The sequence below is a fragment of the Peromyscus californicus genome, unplaced genomic scaffold (assembly GCF_007827085.1).
Source record: "Peromyscus californicus insignis strain IS unplaced genomic scaffold, ASM782708v3 Scaffold_10__1_contigs__length_136768540, whole genome shotgun sequence".
Lineage (NCBI taxonomy): Eukaryota > Metazoa > Chordata > Mammalia > Rodentia > Cricetidae > Peromyscus > Peromyscus californicus.
In genome coordinates this window covers 116,129,160-116,143,125 of record NW_026294391.1, presented here as the reverse complement: position 1 = coordinate 116,143,125, position 13,966 = coordinate 116,129,160, and the positions used below count along the sequence as shown (strand labels likewise).

Here is a 13,966-nt window from a genome sequence, read left to right as displayed (position 1 = left end):
AATTAAATTTTTTGTTTCCACAAAACCCATTTCTGGTCCAAGTGACAGACACTTTGGGACAGATCTTTTCTATGTGGTGATTCAGTGATATCTGCTACTTTTGATTTTGTGTGACAGTGACTCCTCCGTACATTTTTTTAATTTTTTATTGTGCACTGGTGTTTTGCCATGGGTGTCGGGGTCCCCTGGAACTGGAGTTGCAAACAGTTATGAGCTGCCATGTGGACGCTGGGAATTGAACCCAGGACCTCTGGAAGAGCAGCCAGTGCTCTTAACCACTGAGGCCATCTCTCCAGCCCCTTCTCCATATATTTTACAAGTGACTGTGAAAGCAGGAAGAGAGACTGGAGGACAGCACTAGGAATTCAATATTCTAGTCATAGAAAGCAGCATAATTCGCTCAGTCAGTGATAAAGCAATTGCCTGGTTTAAACAAGACCCTGCTTTATCTTTAGTATCTAAAAGGACAGGGACAAGATGTGTGTGTGTGTGTGTGTGGTGTGTGTGTGTGTGTGTGTGTGTGTGTGTTTTGGGCTTTATGAGACAGGGTTTCTCTGTGTAGCCCTGCCTGTCCTGGAACTCACTCTGTGGTCCAGGCTGGCCTCAAACTCGGAGATCCACCTGCCTCTGCCTCCCAAGTCCTGGGATTAAAGGCGTGCACCACTGCCATCACCACCACCTGGCTTATGTTTTTCAGGAATAAGTCACCACTTCTGGCCCATAATCAACTTTCTGAGGGCCCACCAGTTTTCCACGGCAGCTGTACCATCTTGCAGTTCCATCAGTACAGCACACATCCCAATTTCTACATTCTCCCCAAGTGCCACTGTCTGTCTTTTGTGTTATCTTAGTAGATGTGAAACAGTTTCATGTTTTTAATGTTTCCTCAGTAACTGGTGATGTTGAACATCGTCTCCTGTGCTTATTGGCCTTTTGCTTATCATCTTTGGAGAATTATCTATTCGGTTCCTTTGCTAATCAAAACTATTTCTAGAATAAAATATACAGAAAGTAAAGGTTATCATTGGAACCATTCCAAGGGTACAGTTCAGTGGTACATTAACATCACTGTGCAGCAATCAGAACACATCTCCAGGATTCCTTTCCTCATGCCAAACTGACACTGTACTCAGTAGACAAATGTCCCTCCTCCATCGCCTGACAACCGTCGTTCTATGCTCTTCATGAATACAGCTGCTCTTGGTTCCTCAGACAGCAGTTGCAATTCTGTCTATATTGAGGACTGGCTTTGCATGCCTGCAGAAGAAGGTTTAGACATTTTGCTGGAGGTTGCATTGAATTGTAGGTCAGTTCAGAAGTTGTTCCCATCTTTTTTTTTTTTTTTTTTTTTTTTTGGTTTTTCGAGACAGGGTTTCTCTGTGTAGCTTTGCACCTTTCCTGGAACTCACTTGGTAGCCCAGGCTGGCCTCGAACTCACAGAGATCCGCCTGCCTCTGCCTCCCGAGTGCTGGGATTAAAGGCGTGTGTCACTGCTGCCCGGCTAAGGATTTTTTTTTTTTTGGTTAGTTGTTCCCATCTTAACACTAGTCAATCTTCTGCACTTTGAACTCAGATGCCTTTGCATCAGTTTAGGTTATCTTTCTTTCTTTCTTTCTTTCTTTCTTTCTTTCTTTCTTCCTTCCTTCCTTCCTTCCTTCCTTCCTTCCTTCCTTTCTTTCTTTCTTTCTTTCTTTCTTTCTTTCTTTCTTTCTTCCTTCCTTCCTTCCTTCCTTCCTTCCTTTCTTTCTTTCTTTCTTTCTTTCTTTCTTTCTTTCTTTCTCTCTCTCTTTCTTTCTTTCTTTCTTTCTTTCTTTCTCTCTCTCTTTCTTTCTTTCTTTCTTTTAAATTGGTTTTCTGAGACAAGGTTTCTCTGTGTAACAGCCTTAGCTGTCCTGGAACTAACTCTGTAGATCAGGATGGCCTTGAACTCACAGAAATCCACCTACCTCTGCCTCCTGAGGTTTTGGTGTTTAATCTCTTTATACTTAATGTATATTTATAAGATAATTTATACACAATGTACTTTTAGAGCACAAGCTTTACATCTTTCATGTTAAATCTATTCCTCAGACTATGTCAAAAGGATAACGATTTCATTATTTTATGTGATTTTTGTATTGTCACTGTAACATTTGGAATAATGTTTTTTAAAAGAATTCACCATGGTCAACCTCTGAGTTTACAATCAAATGCTGTGACTCTTTCCCAGTTGTCCTTTTCAGAGACTCCAGTGTTTTCCAATGGCCCACACAGTAAAAAGCTTAAAAATGAAACTGTCCCACTACTATGCTTGCTAATTTGGAAACCATCAATTTCTCTAGTGAACTTAACATTATCATAAAGATTCCAAACCAGTCCCATCCTATTAGAGGAGAGTGAATGTGAAACTTTGCTTGTCCCTGGAACTTCCACCCAGCAAATATAAATTTTTTAAAGGGTGTAGGGCCAGGGAGATAGATGAGTTTGTGGTCAATTTTAGAGAAGGTTCCATGGCGTGCTGAGAAGAAGGTATATTCTTTTGTATTAGGGAGTTACTGCTACAGGGAAGAATGTTTCTGTAGATATCTGTTTAGTCCATTTGAGTCATGACATCTGTCAGATCTCTTATTTCTCTGTTAAGTTTCTGTCTGGCAGACCTGTCCATTGGTGAGAGTGGGGTGTTGAAGTCTCCCACTATTAATGTGTGGGGTTTGACGTGCAATTTAAGCTTTAGTAATGTTTCTTTTACAAATGTGAGTGCCCTTGTATTTGGGACATACATGTTCAGAATTGAGACTTCATCTTGGTGGATTTTTCCTGTAATGAATATGTAATGTCCTTCCCGATCTCTTTCAGTTGATTTTAGTTTGAAGTCTATTTTGTTAGATATTAGGACAGCTACACCAGCTTGCTTCTTTTTTTTTTTTTTTGGTTTTTCGAGACAGGGTTTCTCTGTGTAGTTTTGCGCCTCTCCTGGAACTCACTTGGTAGTCCAGGCTGGCCTCGAACTCACAGAGATCCGCCTGGCTCTGCCTCCCGAGTGCTGGGATTAAAGGCATGCGCCACCACCGTCCGGCACCAGCTTGCTTCTTGAGTCCATTTGATTGAAAAGTCTTTTCCCAGTCTTTCACTCTGAGGTAGTGTCTGTCTTTGAAGTTCAGGTGTGTTTCTTATATGCAGCAGAAGAATGGATCCTGTTTTCATATCCATTCTGTTAGCCTGTGTCTTTTTATAGGTGAATCGAGATCATTGACATTAATGGATATTAATGATCAGTGATTGTTAATTCCTGTTATATTTTTGGTGGTAGTGTGTGTGTGTGTGTGTGTGTGTGTGTGTGTGTGTGTGTGTGTGTGTGTGTTTCCCTTTTTTTGGGATTTGCTGCTGTGGTGTTATCTATTGCCTCTGTTTTTGTGGGTGCACCTAACTTCCTGGGGTTGAAGTTTTCCTTCTCGTGCTTTCTGTAGGGCTGGATTTGTGGATAGGTATTGTTTAAATCTGGTTTTGTCTTGGAATATCTTGTGTACTCCGTCTACGGTGACTGAAAATTTTGCTGGATATAGTAGTTTGGGCTGGCATCCATGGTCTCTTAGTGTCTGCATAACATCTTTCCAGGTCCTTCTGGTTTCAGAGTCTGCATTGAAAAGTCAGGTGTTATTCTGATGGGTTTGCCTTTATAAGTCACTTGGCCTTTTTCCTTTGCAGCTGTAAGGATTCGGTCCTTAACTATGTCATCAGCCTTCGACAGCATCCCAGCCTAAAAAGCGGGTGGGCCCTCTGTGTGCTCTCTGTCTCCTCTCCTTTCTGCTCCTTCCTCCTGTCGGCCCCCCTCTCTCCCCCCTTCTCTCTCTCTCTCTCTCTCTCTCTCTCTCTCTCTCTCTCTCTCTCTCTCTCTCCCTCCCCCCCCTCCTCTCCCAATAAAGTTCTAAAAGGGTAACCATGGCTGTGATTCTTTCAATCAGCACACTCCTCCGCTGGCATGGCTGCCGTGGGCGGTGACCAGCCACGAGGAGCAGCGCTGTAGCATAAACAACAGCAGCTCTTAATATTCTTTCTTTATTCTGTATGTTTAGTGGTTTGATTATTATGTGGTGAGGGGACTTTTTCCCCCTTTTTTATTATTAAGAAATTTTCTATTCACTTACCAACCACAGATCTCCCCTTCCCTCTTCCTGCTCCCCAGCATTCCCCCGCAACCCACCCCCATCCCCACATTTTCCCAAGTTAAGGTCTCCCATGGGGAGTCAGCAGAGCCTGGCACACTCAGCTGAGACGGGTCCAAGCCCCTCCCTCCTGCACCAAGGCGGCACAAGGTGTCACACCCTAGGCACTGGGCTCCAAAAAGCCGGCACCAGGGACAGATCCCAATTCCCCTGCGGGGGGGGGGGGGGGGGCGGGGAGCAGTTCAAGCTAAACGACTGTCTCTCTTATCCAGAGGGTCTAGTCCAGTCCTATGGAGGTTCTACAGCTATTAGTCTACAGTTCATGGGTTTCCACTAGTGTGTCTGGTCGTCTCTGCACGTTTTCCCATCATGGTCTCGACGTACCCTGCCCACAGAATCCCTTCTCTCTCTCATCGATTGGATTTCTGGAGCTTGGCCTGGCGCTCGGCCATGTATCTCTGCATCGGCTTCCATCAGTCACTGGATGAAGGTTCTATGATGACAGGTTATTTTCTACTCCAGTCACTGGAGTAGACCAGTCCAGGCACCCTCTCAATCATTGCCAGTAGTCCAAGGTGGGGTTATCCTTGTGGATTCCTGGGAACTTCCCCAGCACCCTGCCTCTTCCTATTCCCATGATGTCTTCATTTATCATGGTATCTCTTTGCAAGGGGACTTTTTTTTTTGAGTCCAGTCTATTTGGTGTTCTGTAAGCTTCTTGTATCTTCATAGGCATTTCCTTCTATAGGTTGGGAAAGTTTTCTTCTATGATTTTGTTGAATATATTCTCTGTGCCTTTGGTTGGCATTCTTCTCCTTCTTCTATATAATTCTTAGGTTTGGTCTTTTTGTGGTATCCCAGATTTCCTGGATGTTTTGTTTATAACTTTTTTGGCTTTGGTGTTTTCTTTGACTGATGAATCTATTTCTTCTATTGTATCCTCCATGCCAGAGATTCTCTCTTCCATCTCTTGCATTCTGTTGGTTATGCTTGCATCTGTAGGTCCTGTTCATTTGCTCAGATTTTCTGTTTCCAGTATTCTCTCTGTTTGTGTCTTCTTCATTGTCTCTATTTCAGTTTTCAGGGCTTGAACTGTTTCCTTCACCTGTTCAGTTGCTTTTTCTTGGTTTTCTTGGCTTTCTTTAAGGGATTTATTGATTTCTTCAAATTTTTTGTTTGTCTTTTCCTCAATTTCTTTAAGGGAATTTTTCATTTCCTTTTTAAAAACCTCTATCATCTTCATAAAGTTATTTTTAAGGTCGCTTTCTTCTGCTTCTTCTATGTTGTGATGGTCAGGTCTTGCTGTTGTAGAACTGCTAGGTTCTGGTGGTGCCATATTGCTCTTTATTGTTGTTGAATGTATTCTTGCACTGGCGTCTACCCATCTCTTCCTCCAATTGGTGCAAGAGATATCTGTGTTTCAGGGCGCCATTCTTGGTCCATTCAGAGCTCTTGGTCCAATGGGAGCTGGAGGATTCTTTGTCTCAGGGAGTTGCTCTTGCTCCAATCAGAACTGGCAGATTCTGTGTCTCAGGAAGCAGCTGAGGTCGCAGGTGGATAGGTGGGTTTGGGGTAGGGAGTAGGTCTTGTATATTGCAGGGTCCCCTGGGGGGGTGTTGGTAGGGAGGTCTGCCCCCTGGAGTCTTCCCTACTGGCTAGCAACTGGGGCAGCGATGGGGTTTGGGGGGGGCGCACGTTTATGCCTCAGGACCTAGGTCCCAGAAAACAGGACTCTCCAGCTGCGACAAGAGTCACTCACCTCTTGGTCCCATAAAACAATTTTAAAACATCATGAGGAAGAACAAAAGACCCTTGAGCAACCCTGAAAAAACAATAGCAATGCAATATCATATTAGCTAATTTCAAATTACATTATAGAGTCATAGAAACACAATCACATAGTACTGGCATAGAAACAGGTATGCAGAACAATGAAAATGACAGAGAAATCCAGTAGTAAATACCTACAGCCATCTGATTCATGACAAAGGTTAATAAACCATACATGGGTGCTAGAGCGAAGGCTTGGCAGTTAAAAACACTTACTCAGCTCAGTTCCCAGCACCCAGGGCGGCTCATAACCATCCATAATTCAAATTTGAGGGGATCTGACACCCTTTTCTGAACACCACAGGTACCAGGCAGGAACATTTTTTGTGAGCCTGCTTTAATTTGTTGTGTGGACTGCCCACTCTTGGGATGCATGCTTCAGAGACACAATTTTGTTCTTACAGTCAACCAGAAAGGCCATTAACATATGCAAAAGACATCTGACTCACATGGGGGAACTCTACCCGTGGCTGGGCTACTAGGAACAGCCAAGGAGCTCACCTTAGGGACTCCTCTGCCGGTTATGTGATTATGCTAAACATGCAACGATCACTCAGCATTACACTCTTTTCCTTCCCTCCCTCCCTCCCTCCCTCCCTCCCTCCCTCCCTCCCTTCCTCCCTTCCTTCCTTCCCTCCTTCCTTCCTTCCTTCCCTCCCTCCCTCCCTCCTTCCCTCCCCCCTCCCTCCCTCCCTTCCTTCCCTCCCTCCCTCTTTCCTTCCTTCCTTTCTTCTTCCCTCCCTCCCTCCCTCCCTCTTTCCTTCCTTCCTTTCTTCTTTCCTTCCTCCCTCCCTCCCTCTTTTCTTCCTTCCTTCCTTTCTTTTTTTTCTTTCTCCTCTCTCTCTTTCTCTTTCTTTCAGCCTCAAGAAATTGTTTGCCTCCTGAAATTGTTAATTCACTATTTAACTAGATGGCATCACTCTGTTAGCTGCCAGATGACCTGCTCCTAGGTGGAGCCTCTCCACCACAGGGGATTGTTCTCTGGTGGCCTCCAGGCTGTAGCTTTGCTCCGGACTTGAAGGTGACTTTGGGCTTAGGACAATGACTTGTCTCTGTGCCTTCAGGGGAAGGGGAAGCTGAAAGAGTTAAATTAGGTGTCCCAGGTGTCCCGGGTGTCTGCACTTTAGTGAGTGTGCAGCTACAGGAAATGGTAAACAAGTGGGGGGCGGTGAGAATGCCGAGGAAGGACAGAGATGGCAGGCAGCATCTTGCTTTTTGTTATTTGCTGGGACTCCAAGTAAGGAGTCAATTTTAAAAATAACAGCAGTGTGTGTGTGTGTGTGTGTGTGTGTGTGTGTGTGTGTGTGTGTGTTATCCACATGGGCATTGTGGAGGAATGCGAGGGCACAGGTGTTCCTCCCGTCCTGGTACCTCATGGCTTTCATGAATTAAAAAAAGTAGCGAACAAATTGCTAAAGGAAAATGAAATGGTTTATTGTTTGGCAAAATGGGAGGGTGGGGTGGGCAGACAGACTCACACCGAGTCTCTCTTTTATGTGGTGGTGTTACAATTTTACAGGGAAGACAAGGAAAATCCATCAAATATGCATGAATACATTTCCACTCTTTGCAGTCCACTGTTTCAATAGGCTGCTAACTGAAGGGAGGACAAGGTGCCTCTCTTTAAAATAGGTCCTTTCTTGCCATGACTGCCTTTATTAGGATTAGAGGCTGGGACACTTCAGATCAAACAGCTTGGGTTTGGCCACCCATCCCCAGTAGGCTAATTATCTAAATAAACAAACTACGGAAAAACAGATGGAAAGAATTTATTGTGTGCTGCCACACTGGCAAGACAAAAGGGGTCTAGCGACCATCTTCTCTCCCAACACCCAGGCCATTTTCTAGGTCTCGACACAAGGTTCAGGTTTAAGTAGAGGGCTGCAGTCATACATAACTAAACAGCCCTGGTCAAGGTTTTGTCCCGCTCATCATGCTCGTCATTGTTTCCTGCAAGGTGGCCTAGCAAGTTGTCAGAAGGATGTGAAATCTCTTTGCAGGAGACAAACTCCCTCTGTGACTGACACCATGGGCCAGTCTTTTGTCCTTATCTCAGCATGAGACTCCTGAGGAGGTTTCAGTTTCTCAGGGTCCGTTATTTCACTAGCCGCCTAGCCGGAGTGGTACAAGTGTCTCCTGCGAACATCTTTATTCCCCCTGGATGGTTGCACTACCAAGGCCATGGTCACAACTCCTCTTTCTAATATCACCTTTTGGTGAACAATATTAGTTCTATTTTGATAACTTCATAATTTGTAAAATACCTATATATATATATATATTTATATTTAAAACATCCAATCTATAACATTATAATGAGTTGTATTATCTAGTAGGACCGGTAGCAAAAACGACAGAACAGCCCATCTCAACATTACAAAATATATGTATAATTCATACAGAACAGAGTCCAGGAGCCATATAAAAGTGTCTTCACACACAGGTCAGCTCTTTAAATTATTTTGGCCTTTTAAATTTACATTGTAAGTACACCTAGCATAAAGCAGTATTTACCTAGATTATATTTAGCAATTGAATCCCCTTTTAAGTGTAATATACTATCTATCTCTTCTTAAGATCTAATAGCATAGTCCTTTATCTATTACATATAGAATAATATAAAATCCTACCCACATCCAGAATGTTATTCTATGTATGAGATAGGGCCTCTCCTAATCTCATCACAGAAGGGAGATTTTCATAAAGATCATTAAGGAATGTAGTAGCTAGAGCGATCCTTCTAGGTGTCCAAACTATTCAGGGACTTCATCCAGCATGCATAGGAAAAACCAAAAACTTACGGTGCCCTTTGAGGTCCTACATCAACCTGACCCCTTAAAATTTCTGTCTCCATATTTACACTGTTGCCCCCATTTAGCCTTTGCTTGAACACAGCCGGCACACTTTTGAGGTGCTCTCTCTCCATAGGCTGCTCCTTCTACCCAGGATACTGTACCTTCAAATAGATGCCTAGCTAAAGCGAGGACACAACATGTAGGTTGTGGCAATGACAAGAAAGGATTCTGTGGTGTTATTCCCCCCACGCCACAAGCACATTAATGGAATTCCAGTACAAACACATGGAGCTGTTGAGTGTCTCAAGAATGCGGCACACTCCAGGAACCTTGATGAAGAATAGTGATCACTCACTGTGTGCCCAGTCCTTAGACTGGCGTCAGGATGGAATTTTTATTTTTACAGAATGAGGACTGTTTTTTTTTTTTTTTTTTTTTTAAATTTTGAGTTTGTTCGCTTGTTTGTTTTGTCACACTTCCCAAGTCAAATCTTTGGACTTCTTAGGGAAACACAAAAGAAACCCACTCTCCCCTCCCCACCCCCACCATGCTGAGCACCCTTAGGGCATCAGCTCCCAAGTGTTTTACTGAGTGAGTCTTTCCTACTGGGTAGCACACAATGGGTGGGAAGAGCCATCTTTCCCTATTTAGCATATTTTATTAGCCATAGGAGTGTGGCTTCATAACCTCAACACTGAATCCTTTCAGTTCCCAGAGCTTAAAAAGGACTCACCCTACACGCTAGTCACGAGTTGGCTATCAGGCTCCATTTCACAAGGAAACTCACCTGCCTCTTGAGGACCTGCAGACCTAAGTTGATCTGGGGTGTCAGCACCATGCTCAGGATTATGCGTAAGATTTTTGCCTTCTTCAGGAGGAGGAAGATAGACACCCAGGAAAAGGAGCGGGCTCACCGTCAAGTCAAGGTATTCCTTTTTATATCCTTATCCACTACTCAAAAAGCATTGGAGCTTAAGAAGACCGGAATGGCTGCGAGAGACTGTTGTTACCATCTGGAATGGCCATTCTGGGGACATTGTCCCTCACAGAGGGCATGGAGGGTGATGAGAACAGCCTTCCTCTTTGGTCAGTAGCAGTTGTCCCTTAGGGACTCTGCATACACAGACAAAATAATATCATTTAACCTGTGCAAGGCATGCACATTTTCAAGGAGTGGTCATGTATGCATCAGTTAGTGTGCGCAGTGGAAAGAAGCAGATACTGTGAGTACCCTTGTTTTAGCAGGTATAAGATGCTCAGGAAGGTTTAGAAATGTGCTACACGGTCGATCTGTGATCTGATGCAGCACCTCACAGTCACACAGCCTGAATAAGAGATCCTCAGAGTACGAGAGATCTAGCTTCCCAGGAGCGCTTATAACCTAAGCAATCTGGATCCCAGCTTCATGCTCTTGACCATGGCCTTCCACTGTGTGTGGTTTCGAGGGGACTGTGCTTTATAGAAAAGAAGGGCACAAGCAGGATTTGAACTTGTTTACTCTGCCTCCAGAATCCCACACAGATCGCCATTATGCCCAACTGTCTATCGTGTGGTTCAAAAATCAGAGCCCTTCTGTTTCTAGGAGATAATTGTCTACCATGTGTTTCTCTAGTAAGGATTGTTTGCTGCAAGTGTTACTGGCTTTTCAGATTACTAAACAGAACCTGTTGTTTGCCTCTCTTACAGGTGAGTGCAACTTCAAGTCTGTGCAGGGTGTTGTGACAAGTTATTCTGGTAATTATGGCTGGATCGAATCACTTATATCCTTTAATGCTGAGGTCGTGACTGGTCATGTGCCTCTGAGAGTCCAGCAAACAGTTACTGCCCATGTGAAATTTCAAAGCACCCGTGGATTGAGAGCTACTAAAGTAAGATCTGCATGAATTTGATACTGCATGATACTTTCTTTTCTTAACGCATTTTCACTATTGTTTCTATTTTTAATTCAACCATTTAAATGTGAGTTCTATAGTGTATCTACAGGGTTTTGAGGTTCTTCACCCTTGAAATTTTAGGTCCCCCCCCATTTTTCTTTTGTATTTTGAGACAATGAACTAACAGAGATCCTCCCGCCTCCCCAAGTGCTGGGATTAAAGCCACATACCACCACATCTAGCCCTAGCCTCTTTTCAAATAGTTGTAGTGATCTCTGTATCAAAAAAAATGCAAGAAAGACAGGGTCTCACGGTGTAGCTCAGGCACACCTGAAATTCACTTCCTAGCTTTGAGCTCATGATTTTCTGACCTCTGCCTCCAGAGTGCTGGGATTTATAGGCATGCGCCTGGGGTAAAAAGTGTAAGGAAGAGTCCCAGCATGCAGCTGGAGACAGCACCTCACAGTAACACAGCCTGAATAAGAGATCCTCAGAGTACGGAGAGATCTAGCTTCCCAGGAGTTTTCTGTCATGGTTCCATGGTAGGCTGTGACCCAGGGCAGATCTTTGTGATTTTGTTGTGGGCTGCTCTCCAAGGTGGATGGAGACCTGCTGCTAAGAGCTTTGCCTCATCACTAAGCTGGATGGCAGTTTAGAAAGTTGGGTGGCCAGCGAAATCTTTAAATGAATTTTGTCAGTGCTTGAACCACAGTGCTTTGTAAACCATCACGTCATGCATAAGTAGGATCTTGCAGTGTAATGCATGCTCGTTCTCCCGCAGGATACATGTTTAAATGTCTTTTTTAAGACAATTTATTTTGAGACAAGGTTTCTCTGCATAGTTTGGTGCCTGTCCTGGATCTTGTTCTGTAGACCAGGCTGACCTGAAACTCACAGAGATCCGCCTGGCTCTGCCTTCCGAGTGCTGGGATAAAAGGTGTGCGCCACCACCACCTGGCAAGACAAACTCTTGTTCTGTTGTCCAAGCTACCCTTGAACTAACTGAGTTCATGTGATCCTCCAGCCTCAGCCTCCTAGTAACTGGGACCTCAGGATTTCATTGAACACGAAGAAAAACACTCGGTTTGAAGCATTTCTTGAATAACATTTTAAGCCAATGATTCTCAACCCCTTTGGGGTTGCATATCAAATATTTGCATTGCCATTCATAGCAGTAGCAAAGTTACAGTTATGAAGTAGCTATGAAAATAATTTTATGGTTGGGGGGGGTCACCACAACATGAGGAACTATATTAAAGGGTTGCAGCATTAGAAAGGTTGAGAACCACTGTTTTAGGGACATGAGTTTACTTTTTTGGTCCTATTTTAAGTGCTTGTTTCCTTGTGCTATAGGTGGATGTTGTCCCTGATAAATCTGTGACCACCAGTCTATCATACCATGAATCCAGATCTTTGGTTGGTCATGTTACCTGTGTAAAGAAAAATTTGGTGTATGTTGAAAACAAAATTTCTTTCTCTATCAGCCGTGTGATTGAAGGTATGGTTTATATGTCAAAGGACACAATGCTTAATATTTTGGTAATATTTCAGCAGTGGAATTGTTTCTACCTTTGGTGGCTTCAGTGGCTCTTTACTATCTGAGATGGACTTTGGAAGGGAAGGTGTAATACAGAGATGAGAGAGCAGTATTTGTAAAATTCATGCTATCGTTCATTATGTACCCATCAGTCAAATGTAGTCAATAACGTCTGCTCAGTCTCTCAAAGTCAACCATTCTGTCATTCATGTATATAATTTCTTATAATAAAAGATAGTGTATTTGATATATTTGAATAGAGACCATTCTAAAATAGACTTAAAATGAAGATAGGTAAGATGGCTGTAGTGGACTATGATGTGCTTGACCTCGCAAGCCCAGTGACCTGAGTTACATCCCTGGAACCCACATAAATGTGGAAGGAGAGAAACACTCTACAGACCTCTGACTTTCACACCTGGATGGTAGCATGTCAGCCCTATTAAACACACAATGAAAAACACCTTTAAATAGTGAAAATGCTTCAAAGTAAGGCGAGGGAATGGGCTTGGAGTTTTCTGTGTATACTGTGTGCCTACTGTTGAATTCTCCTTGTAATTAGCAGATTTTCTGAGATTTTGTTTATATCCAGAACTATAGTTTGTGTGTTTTCACTCTAATAAAGTTGACATGTAGCTGGAATAAAAGAAGCAGCAAAATCAGCATAGCCCCAACCAGGCAACTTGCAAGTTTTCCTACTGTGGGTGTAAATGCTGTTGTGAAATGTTGACTCTCTTCTTTGTGGATGATGCACTGTATCGACAAAGGTAGAGTCAGGAAATGATGTGACAGTCCTGGCCAAAGGTGATGGAGGCCCTTGAGGACTCTTGATGCTGGACATATTTTGAAGTTAGTAATAAATATTGGATAGATTTGGAGCTTTGTGTAAAGGAGGAATCACAGGTAACTCTAGAGCTTTTAAATGTGTCTCCTTATAGCTTTACTGAGGTATTCTTGACAATTGTAAGTACTTAGCATTTTCCATGTGGCATTTGGAGCTATACATACATCGTGAAATAATTAACAGACTCCAGTGGTCTGCATAGCCTCAGCCTAATGTAGTTAGTTATTTTGTGTGTGGTGGGAACACATGAGATCCATGTCTTCAGTCAATTTAAACCATTACTGTTAACAATAGTCGCCATGCTTCTAATTTGCTCCAGTACTTACCTTATGGCTGGAAGTTTCTAGACTTGGCGATTGTCTCGGGGATGTCTGGTCCTTGTCAGAGGGGGCTTCTGGAGCCCTGTGCAGAGCTTGCCAATGGGAACACAGCAGCTCCTGCTGTGTGGCAGAGACTGATGGTCCCACCCGCTCTTTTTGTCCCCAGTCCTTTTCCAGCACCTCAGCTGGTCTTTTCCCAGAATCCTACAGGGTGAAACAGAAGCAGTCATTTAGGCAGGGTTTCCCAATAGCTAGGGATACTAATATCCACTCTTCTCTCCTTTCCTTTAGAGGGGAACCTAGGACTAAGAGAATTCCCTCTGCACACTGCGGAGTGTCTGCTTGGAGGGTGGGATTAGGCAAAATGATGCTATAATTTCTACTTTGGGCACAAGTTTTTGTTTTTGTTTTCTCCTGCTGCTGCGCTGCTGCAGCTTTTCACGTGAGCTCCCACACGCTTTCATTTCACAGCTGGTTCTGCTACTGGCTATCTGTACAATAGTTGCCTGTGGGAGGCCAGAAAGCTGAGCTCTACTGTGGAGTCTCGCATTGGTTCTCTTTGCTGCCTGTGACTGCAGGTTTTTAGTTGAGCCAGAGAAAGGATGGAGCCACCAGTCTGAGATG

At 43.6% G+C, this 13,966-nt stretch overlaps 1 long non-coding RNA gene across 1 annotated transcript; it reads right to left on the bottom strand.

The window, feature by feature from the left end:
• Positions 1-526: 526 nt before the first annotated feature.
• LOC128116007 (uncharacterized) lies at positions 527-13,541 on the bottom strand. The gene is made up of 3 exons (XR_008220343.1): positions 13,349-13,541; positions 5,902-5,964; positions 527-1,257 (listed from the first exon to the last, which is right to left on the bottom strand). It is a non-coding gene; the product is annotated as an uncharacterized LOC128116007 (long non-coding RNA).
• Between the last annotated feature and the right edge of the window lie 425 nt (positions 13,542-13,966).